Genomic DNA, 11,328 nt, shown 5'->3' with positions numbered 1-11,328 from the left:
TAAAGAAGAGAGGTTTATTTAGCTTATGGTTCTGCAGGCTGTATAAGCATGGCACTGGCATCTGCTTGGCTTCTGGTGAGGCCTCAGGAAGCTTTTACTCATGGCAGAAGGCAAAGGGGGAGCAGGCAGGTCACATGGCAGGAGAGGGAGCAAGAGAGGGAGGAAGAGGTGCCAGGCTCTCTTATACAATCAGATCTCACTCTAGCTAATAGAGCAAAAACTCACTCATTACCACAAGGAGGGCACCAAGCCATTCATGAGGGACCCATTCCTGTGACCTAACATTTCCCACCAGCCCCTGCCTCCAACACTGGGATCACACTTCAACATGAGATTTGGAGGGGAGAAATATCCACGCTGTTTCAGGGGGCATTAAAACAAAGTTTATGGGAGTCACCAGCGAGGGCACAGAAAGGAAGCTTGGGGGCTCTAGAGACTTTTTCCTTCATGGTTTTTCTTAACGATAACACCTACCTTTACGAGCATTTGTTATGTTCCAGGCAGTATGGATGCGAGCCATTACATGTACTATTTCATTCCATCTTCCCAACGGCCCTGGAGTTTTGTGCTGGTGTTCTCATCACTCTTTAGGTGAGGGAACTGAAGCCCAGCCCGTCGTCATCTGTCTCAGCACTCTGAAAGGAAGCTCCAGTTACAGCAGAGTTTCTCATGGAACGCCCGGCCTTGCCAAAAGTACCTTGCTTGCAGAAGGCACTCAGTAAGTATGTGCCAACAGAGTGAAGTGGCAGGGATGGGACATGAATGTAGACAGTCTAACTCCAGAGCCTGTACCCTTAGCATTTGCCACAACTTTCTCCCAGATAGTCCACTCCGTTCTCCCTGCTTCTCACCCGAACAGCATACAAAATTCATGAACCACTGACTTTGGGAGGCTAAATGTCCTCCGTCACAGCTCCCTCCTCAATCTCCCTGGGTCAGTACCAGGAATTAGCCAGCCAGACTGCTCCACTCTGTACTGCTAGTTGTCTATGTCCAGATACCTTTTCCCAGTTAGGCTGTAATGCCTTTGAAGGAAGGCACAGCATCCCTGCAGAGTCTATGGGGGGATGTATGAGTACTTTTGAAATTGTAGTTTCTTTCTCAAAAGCAAGATTATATCTTTGTGTTTTCTATTAATACAGATTGTGGTAGGTTTTTTTCTTGAATTTTATATCAATATCCTTCACCCTGCCCCTATCAGTAGCACGTGAAGGAGATTATAAAGTCATAAGTTGGGGGGGGGGCATCAGAATGATAACTTTTTGAAGATTGATAATATCTAGTGTGGGCAAGGATGGGAGAAATGGATACTCATACATTTTGGGGGAGGCTTTCAAGGAGGCAAATCATCAGTAAGTAACAGTGGCTGAAACAAGATAAAAGCTTTATTTTATTTTTTTCTTATACAAAAGTCTAAGCTAGTAGAAAGTCCTGGAAAGAAGGCTGGCTCGGCTCCACAAGGTTATGCAAGGACCCAGGTTCTTTCTATACATTGTACCACCATCCCCAGGGATGTTACCTGCATCGCTTGGTGGAAGCTGACTCCCACCACCACATCTGTTCTCTGAATAGATTTCTCCATGGGGAAAGCAGAAGTACAACAAATAGCATATTTTAAGGACCTGATTCAGAAATTGCACACACTGCTTCCCATCAGTCATAACTTAGTTACATGTCCCCATGTAGCAGCAAGGGGGGTGGAAAATATATTCTCAACTCATACCCACCTGAAACTCAGAAGATTCATTGCTAAAAGGAAGAAAAGAGAAAATGGATATTAGGGGAACAATGAACAGTTTCTAACACAAATAGGAGGAATTATCAAAGTTAAAAGTGCATATATCATTAGACCCAGCAATTCTAGTTCTAGAAACGTACTCTAAGGAAATAGTCACACAACTACACCAAGATTATGTATAAGGGTGATACCAGTGGTTTTAAAATATGTTCACAAATTCTTTGATACCCTTCCCTTCACAAAAGGGCTACACTTAATGATTTACTCCTAATGAATAGAATGTGGCCAAAGTGACAATATGTGACTTCCGAGGCTAGGTCATAAAAGGCCCTATGCTTCTACTTTGCTCTCTCAAATGACTGGCTATGATGGAAACAGCCACCATGTTGTGAAGACACTCAATTAGCCTTGTGGAGAGACCCACATGGGCGAGAAACTAAGGGCTCCCACCAACAGCCCACATCCACTTGCCAGCTCTGAAAGCAAATAGATCCTGCAGGCCTAGTTGAGCCTCATTTGACTGACGCCTCAGTCAACATCTTGACTGCAAGCCCATGCAAAACACTGAGGCAGAAACCACCCACCCAAGAAGCACGAATTCCTGACTGGCAAAAAATGTGAGAGATTATAAATATTTATTATACTTTTAAGCCACTACTTTTTGGAGTATTGTGTTAGGCAGCAGTAAATAACTAATACAATAATCATTGCTTCCTGTTCGTAATGACAAAAAAGAGAAAGAAGATAAAAAATTTTAAAAAAGAAACACCAGAAATGTAAATAATGGGAAGTTAAATAACCCATGAGAAATCCCCAGTTTGGAATTTGCAGCTATTAGAAAGAGAGCTATGGCATAAAAGACCCGTATGTTCTGTCATTGACAGCTCCTTAAGACGTATTAGTACATGAAAATCACAATCTGAAGAACACTTACTGTATGGTCTCCATGACATAAAACTGCAAAAAAGTTATGTGTGCATGTACATATGTACATATATGCAATAATGTTATATTTGTGTATATCCGAATGTGTACTTTCACATACGTGTAAATGCGTGGAATAGGAGTGAATGTCGCATACCAAATGGCAGGCAGTGGTTTTACTGGGGAGGAGGGAAGTGGAATGGGGGTGGCGAGTTGCAATATGGTGTTCACATTTTACTTTGTAATCTCCTGCATTGTTTCAACCTCTTACAATGAAAATGCATTTGCGTATTCCCTGTGTGATAAAACAAAGAAAATCATAAAAAGAGAGAGAGGCAGGCAGATAGCAGAGATGGAAGGAAGAGGGGATAAACAGAAACAGCATTTTACCCACTGAGTCGTGACTACAGGCATCTTATTTTACCTGTTTGTTTTTCCTTAACATCCCAACATAGAAAACCACACACTTTGTTTTAAAGTAACAGCGAGGAATCGCCTCGCTGTGGCCTTTCGCTTGCTCGGCACTGCCCCTGGGGTGCTCGGAGATGGGCGGTGGAGGGGGACGTTGGAAACTGCCCGATCCCATTCTCGCCTTTTCCCGCTGGACGTGCAGCTTTCGGAACGTGCAGGGGCGGGAGTGTCTACAACCTAAGGAAAGGGCCGCGGTGGGGAGCCCGGAGCAGGGCTGGCTGCAGGGAGCGCTCTCGCTGCCCGGAGCGCTCTGCGCTGCGCGCCCAGTGGGGACAGCACGCCGCCCCGGGAGTCTCCAGGCGCGGGAGGTCCCAGCAGATTTTGCATAAAGGGAGGAATCCCAAAGGAGGAATCGAGTCTAGGGCACAGAGAAGATACTGGAGGTGGTGGCACGGGGAGGATTGATTCGGTTTGCAACCCTACGAGGTCGTGGCCGCTCGGGGCAGGAAAGCAGGCTCCTGTCTCTCCAGGATCCAGCCTCCCGATCACCGCGCTAGTCCTCGCCCTGCCTGGGCCTCCCCAGAGACGGGAGCTTGGATGGGGGACCCTGGACCCGAAGCCAAGGCTGAACTGGTGTGCCAAGCTCAGGGAGCAACCAAGTCCCCAAATCTTTCCCTGCCCTTCCCGCAGGCGGAGCAGAAAACCAGGAAGTGGATGGACTCCATCTCCGCAGCCACGCCTGCCCGTTTGCGCTTACTGAAGGGAGGTCCTCAGGAACGTGGTGAGACAAAGAGAAAGGAGGGCATTTTCGCTACCCTCTTGCTAATGCTTCAATAACTCCCCATTGCCCTAATGAGCTCACCATCCGAGCCTGATTAAGACCTTTGGAGGCCCTAAAATTATAAAACCCACTATCTCCATCAATGTAATTAAAAAAAAAAAAACTTTAAATGGAACTTTACCAAAAAGCCGATTTTCCTCTATAAAATTATTTTAATAGCAACGACAAGCCCTTGCCTTGCAGCACACTGGCCTGCCCAACAGAAGATCCGGTAAGGTTTGCAAAGCCAGCTGGGATCTCCTCACCTTGCCTCTCTCCTCTTCTTGCACCGGCCAGCTAACCTGTTTCCAGTTCCTCTGAGGCTCAGTCCTTCCCTGAGTTTCCCATTGCCCTCCAGAGCCAGCATATATTTCCACTTCCCTAGCTTTCAGTCCAGGCTGGGTTAGATGCCTTCAGTGCTTTCTCTATCACAGGACTTAGCACACAGAGTAGGAGAATATTCCCGTTTCTTCCCTGTCACCCTCTCTGTGCTGAGGGCTCAGAAGGCATTGACACCTTTTCTGTTTTGCTTACAGGTATGGTCCCAGAACCTAGCATGTGGACTGACACACCCTTTGCTCAAAAAAAAAATACATCAATATTTGAAACTAACCATTTATCCATAGCAAAACACATAGCACAGAATAAAAATGCATAGTCCATTCCGGCCTATGCAGTACATTCGTTCCATCACAGTATATTCAGCTTCTCAGCATTTATTGAGCACCTCCAAATGTGCTAGACAGGTAATACTCAATACACATTAGTTCCCTCCATGCTAAAATGGACTTTGCGTCCACGTAACTTTGCTGGAAACTTGAGGGAAACCAATTATCCTGCCCTTTCCGTGGGTGTCTGATTGAACTCGGCATGTCCGTTATAGACATAGAAATATCACTAACAGGCAATGCCAGCAGGATTAGATCTGCCAAGTGTTTAAAGTTTAGCAAGAAAGCTTTTTGCAAATGTCAACACTACCACTCTGTTTCCTGCAAACCAGCATTCTAATCAGCAGGACTGCCTTTTCCAGCTCATTGAGCAATGACATAAAAAAATCCCAGCATAATCATTTCTCTAGGAGAAAAATACCGAAAGGCAGAGAGGATGCAATAACAATCATAGCTACCTACTATGTGCAGGTGTCATGCTTACTGCTTTAGTTATGTTTCCTCCAATCCTCACAACAAAACTGACAAATGGGGAAACTGACGCTTACAGAAGTCACACATCTCCAACTAAGGCCTGAACTTGAGTATTTCCCATAGCACTCTACTACCTCTGGGGGGAAAAAAAACTATTATTGTGCGCAGTTAGGATACAATGTCTTAGAGTGGTAGGGACTTCAGGGGCTGGTTGTAGGAAAAGAGAATGACAATGCTTCTCATGCCAGGGTTTCCTGGGGCTTTCATCTTCTTGTTTTCCTCTTCTTCTCCCCTCAGAGGCCAGGTGTAATGACATAATGATTTTGGAAATTTTTGAGCTGAAAAAGGAAAACATATTCTTCTTTTTTAAAAAGGGGAACTGTTGGAGTGTTTGCATTTTGGGTTCCTGGCATAGCAGCTGGTAGGCTTGATGGGATTTCAAAATGAAGTTACTAATGGAAATTATACAGTGGGGACGTTCCAAAGAAACCGCTAAGAGAGAATGGCTTGTGCTAGGTGACTGGAAGTGTTGCATCAGATTATCACAGCTGGGTATTGAGGCCAGGCCCAGCTGAAATATTACAGTAGGGGTCACCTCTCAGACTTGGCTCTGTACAGGAAGCATATCCAAGGAGGAGCTACATCCAAGGCAAATGTATAAAGCCAGATGCAGAAGACACAGTACCTAGGTTAGCTGCCCGTCTGTCCCTGGGTGTAGGCTAAAGATATTTTATCTTGGACACAGGCAAGCAGCTGCATACAGGAGCCTGATTCCTGATTCCTGAGCAGGAGTGGGCAGCAAGTTGCCAATTCTGACCTCCAACCATCCCTGAGGCAGTGTAGCCCTCAGTTCTCAACCCTGGCTGCCCACTAGCATCATCTGGTGAGCCTTGAAATACAGATGCAGGACTCATCCCAGATGGATGAAATCAGAAGTGATGGGAAACGGATCCAGTGTCACATATCTTCACAGCTCTCCATGTGATTCTGGCTTGCAGCCAAAGTTCAAAAGTTCTGACACAGCCTAGGTGTCCAGTGATCACAAGAATTACTGGAGCACTCCCTAGAATAGTTTTGCCCCAGCCTCTCTGCTGTAGATCTTGATTCAGTGGAGCTGGCAGGGGCACAAGAATCTGTATTTTTAACGAGCTGCCTGGTAGTTGTTATGATCAGATAAGCCTGGGGACCCACAAGTGTAATAAAATGGTATATTCACATGTCATCATTGCAGTCACAGCTTCTGACATATTATGTTTTTAATTTGTGTGTACATCATTGTATCTCAACCATCATTCGACTGTAAGCTTCAAGAGGGAAAGACCTTGTCTTATTCACTGGGATGTTCTTAGTATGGAAAAGAATGCAAGCAAATAGTGGGAATTCTGCGGATATTTGTTGAATAAATAAATGAATTTCTGTTTTGTATTTGTATTTGTCACTTCTGCTTTGTGAACCAAGTTAAGAGTGAGATTGAGGGCCGGGCGCAGTGGCTTAAGCCTGTAATCCCAGCACTTTGGGAGGCCAAGGCGGGTGGATCACGAGGTCAGGAGATTGAGACCATCCTGGCTAACACAGTGAAACCCTGTCTCTACTAAAAAAATACAAAAAATTAGCCAGGTATGGTGGCGGGCACCTGTAGTCTCAGCTACTTGGGAGGCTGAGGCAGGAGAGTGGCTTGAACCCGGGAGGCGGAGTTTGCAGTGAGCCGAGATTGCGCCACTGCACTCCAGCCTGGGCGACAGAGCGAGACTCCGTCTCAAAAAAAAAAAAAAAAAAAAAAAAAGAGTGAGATTGAAACTTTGAAAGAAAATACAAATATATACAATAATTTTATTTCACTTCCCTTTATAGATCTAAAGTCCTGCTTTTAAAACATAAAGATTTCTTCTATATGGAACTTGATTGCCTTCATTCAGTCATCAAGAGTCTTCAGGAGATCTGAAGACCCAGAGCAAACCAGAAATGTTGACGAGGAAAAATGTGCAGAAATGTCTGAGAGTAAACCCCCTGTCCTTAAACAAATTTTTCTTCTGAAATTTTCTGCTTCATTGTAAGTTTTATGTCACCAATTAACCTATAGAGCCTAGATAGAAAATGATACAAAGTATTTTCAGAAAAGTTGTTTAAACTGCATCCATTTGTTTATGCACATTCAGAAAATGTTTATTGTGGAACTACCATTTTTCCAGTAAGTGCCAGTGGGAGCCCAGTGAAAAATAACACACAGTCCTGCCCTCAATTACTAGCTTTCCTAGCAAGTGGAAAGTTGGCCATGAACTAGGCAGTTACAGTACAGTGTGATAACACGGGTCATCAAACCCAAGATGCCTTCTGTTGTAAGATGCATCATTAATTTATGCACCACTAAGAAAAATGCTGCCAATTGAACCATGACATGTCATGGATTTTATTAAGACCTGTTCTAATTTCAGAGATGTGAAAATGTAATGGGGTGGTAGGGAGGCGAGGAATGTGCATTTTATTTTATTTATTTATTTTGAGAGACAGGGTCTCTCTTTGTCACTCACCCAGGCTGGAGTGTAGTGGTGCAATCTCAGCTCACTGCGGCCTCAACCTCGTGGGCTGAAGTGATCCTCCCACCTCCTGAGTAGATGGGACTATAGGGATGAGCCACCATGCCTGGATTTTTTTTCTTTTTTTTTACTTTTTGTTGTTGTTGTTGAGACAAGGTCTCATTCTGTTGCTGCCCAGCCTGGAGTGCAGTGGCTCGATCTCAGCTCACTGCCAGGCTCAGGCAATCCTCTTATCTCAACCTCCCAAGTAGCTGGGACTACAGGTACATGCCACCACACCCAGCTATTTTTTTTTTTTTTTTTCTTAGAGACAGGGTTTAGCCATGTTGCCCAGGCTGGTCTCAAACTCCTGAGCTCAAGCGATCCACCTGCCTTGGCCTCCTAAAGTGCTAGGATTACAGACATGAGCCACTGCACTTAACTATAATTTTTTTTTAACTTTTTGTAAAGATGATGTCTCACTATGTTGCCCAGGCTAGTCTCGAACGCTTGGGCTCATGCAGTCCTCCCACTCTGACCTCCCAAAGAGCTGCAATTACAGGCATGAGCTACTGCGCCTGGCCAGAACATGCATTTTAGAACTGACTAAATACATAAGGTAAATCAGACCCGAAGGATATACAGAATAAGCCTAAGAGTAGGGTGTAGGGTGTAGGGAGACTTGGAAGAAGGAAAGTACTGTGCAGAGGGGACAGCTTGTGCAGAGAGGTCTGGAGGGAAGAGGGTGGCTGCTTATAGCTCAGTAAGACTGGAGTTAGAGCCTGTGGGCTGGAAGGTGACAGATGAGGCTAGAGATGGAAACAAGGGCCAGATCATGGCCTGCCTTATAAGTAGATGGCCTTAGTCCCAGTTTACATCTGTAGCACGTCTTTTTGATCTTAAGTGCCCTGTTGGACAATAAATTATATGATCACCCTACTAATAAGCCACTTTTAGATGTGTGCTTCTTATCTTAAGAGAAATGAGAACAATGGAAGGGTTTTAAACAGACAGTAACATAATCAGATTGTGAAAGTGTGTGTGTGTGTTGGAGGCAGGGTGTGTATTGCTTAATTTGAATGTTTTTGATGAGCTAATATGTTCATACAAGTCAAAACTTTAAAAAACACAAAAGTGAAAAATCTCCCTTCCACCCTGGCCCTCCTTCCACCCCTTCCACCCCACCTCACAGCCAACCCAATTTTCGTCCCTAGAAGCAACTGATATTATCAATTTCTTGTGTGCCCTTTCAGAATTTTGTTTTCCTTTTCTTTGAGATGGAGTCTCACTCTGTTGCCCACGCTGGAGTACAGTGGCATGATTTCGGCTCACTGCAACCTCCATCTCCCAGATTCAAGCGATTTTCCTGCCTCAGCCTCCCGGTAGCTGGGACTATAGGTGTGCGTCAGTGCGCCAGCTAATTTTTGTATTTTTAGTAGAGACAGGGTTTCACCACGTTGGCCAGGCTGGTCTTGAACTCCTGACTTCTAGTGATCCACCTGCCTCGGCCTCCCAAAGTGCTGGGAATACAGGCGTGAGCCACTGTGCCCGGCCCCTTTCAGACATATTTAATGCATATAAAATTAATTCTTCTTTGCCTTTCAAATGTACCTATTGTTTTCTAATTCTTTATTTTCATTTAATTTGCCTCCTTTTCTTATTCCTCTCACTATCTCTCATTGAGCTTCCACAGTATGTGTTCCCCTTTTACTGCTTCAGATTTGAGGCTTCATTTTTTAAGAGTGAAGGTTGGATAGTTTTCTTTTTTTCTTTCACTTCTTCACTGAGCTCTGGCAGCTCAGGATTCATTTCCTCCCACTGTTTCATTACCTCTTCCCTCATCTCTCATGTGTGTGTTTTCTTTGTGGGGGAAATTACTTTGCTATGTTTTCTTAATTTTCTCGTTAAAATTGTCATCTGCTCCATGGCAATGTTTTTTGATGAATCTTCTTTACCTGCTGTTTGCTTTTTCTTTTTCCTTTTTTCTCCTTTGTTTCTTGTCAAAACTTTGTATATATTACTCATTATTGAAGCAGGTAATGTTTTTCCTTCCCCGTGGACCTCAGGTGTGAGAGAGGCCAAGATTGTCTTCCAGGTTGGCTAAATTTTCCTTATGACCCAGGGTTGATGTAAATTCACTGAGCCTTGAATTCTTTCCAACCAATGGTGAAGATTCCCCGAGGCAGTCTCTCCTCCCCTGTTGCCACAGAAACAGACCATTTCCTACAACTATGGCTTGTCTGAGTCCTGAGCCAGCAGAGCTCAGGCCACAGCACCTGCACCTGTTTTCTGCTGCTGCACACAAGGGCTCTGTGCATTCCACATCCAGGTGTGCCCCTCCCATTCTGGAGGATTCTTTTTCAGGCTGTCCCAGAGACTTTGCAGCACAGCATCCTTGCTCTATTTCTTCCTGCAACGTCTCTGCTGAAGCTCCGTTGCTTTTGGCAACTCTTTCATCTATTTTGTGGTTTAGGTGTCTCCTACTTTTACTAAAAATGGAATTTGTGTTTTTATCGCTCAAGTCCTTTTTGCTTTTGGATTACTTCCAGAAAATGAAGGGAGGATTACTAACTTTATGCCATCTTCAAACCAGAAGATCTTAGATTAGTAAGATCATGTTGGCCATGGCATGGAGAATGGGCTGGAGGTGGAGAGACTGGAGGTTGGAAGCCCAGTTAGGAGATTGCTCCTGCGCTGGGGAGTTGGTGTTAGGACAGAAGATCCAAGACGCATTTCAGAGGTAACTGCTGAATCTTACTGGCTGGTTAGATGTGTGTTTGGGAGTGGGGGTGGATCAGGAAGAAATGGGATATTTCAGGGCTGGCTGCTGGAGGCTGCTTGCGATGTAACGTGGAGCTGGGCTTCCTGCCTGTTCTGCAGCTTCCTGCCACATTCCAGGCTGCATCTGTGTGGCTGGGCCCTCTGGGAAGGTCATAGGGAGTCCTAATGGGACAATGAGCTTCCCAGCCGTTCCCTTGAAGGTCCCCTGCAGATATCTGGATGAAACTCTTGGCTGGTGGAAACTTTCAAGGAGGCCTGATGCAGTCAGAAGCCAAGTTGTGGTTTCAAAATTACCGGCCTATTCTCCAAGTCTCCCTGATGATGAGATCTCAAGATAAAACAAAAACAGGAAAACTGGGCGCAAAACGCTCTGTGGAACTGTTGATATCCCAGTGTTTCCTGCCAAGTCCTGGCTAAGGAACACAGGGAGGGAAAGGGGACCTAACAGAGGTCATAGAACCCACTCCCTGCCTCCACAGAGGCTTTCCAGGTCATCCAAACTACGAAAATTGAACAGAGAGCTTTCTCAGATTCTCCAGAGGGGGGAGACTCGGATTCTTTTCTTTAATCAGTCTGCAATAAGTCCTGAGTACTGGCTTTTTCCCCTCTTAATGTACAACCAAGGTTGAGAACTGAGGGCTACACAATCTCAGAGATGATCAGAATTCGAAGTTAGGAATGTGCTGGCTCCACATCTGTCCACTCTTGTGCAGTAACACAGCTGCCTGCCTGTGTCCAGGATGAAATGTCTTCAGTTCTATTCCCTGGGATAGACTGACAGATGTGGAAACAATGACCTAGATACTGTGTCTCTTCCTAGGATATGTTTCTTGACTCCACTTATGTGGTTACTGCCAAACCTGGCCTCAGTGCCTTCTACACACAGCTTTGATAAACCGGGACAATATTTGGAATCATCTAACAGAAGCTGCTCCTTATCAGTGATGTCTTTGGAAAGTTACCAGCAATTACTAAGCTAGCTATTGGGAAATCTTAAGG

This window comes from Symphalangus syndactylus, chromosome 5, assembly GCF_028878055.3.
Source record: "Symphalangus syndactylus isolate Jambi chromosome 5, NHGRI_mSymSyn1-v2.1_pri, whole genome shotgun sequence".
NCBI classification, from domain to species: Eukaryota; Metazoa; Chordata; class Mammalia; order Primates; family Hylobatidae; genus Symphalangus; species Symphalangus syndactylus.
This window is presented reverse-complemented; position numbering follows the sequence as displayed.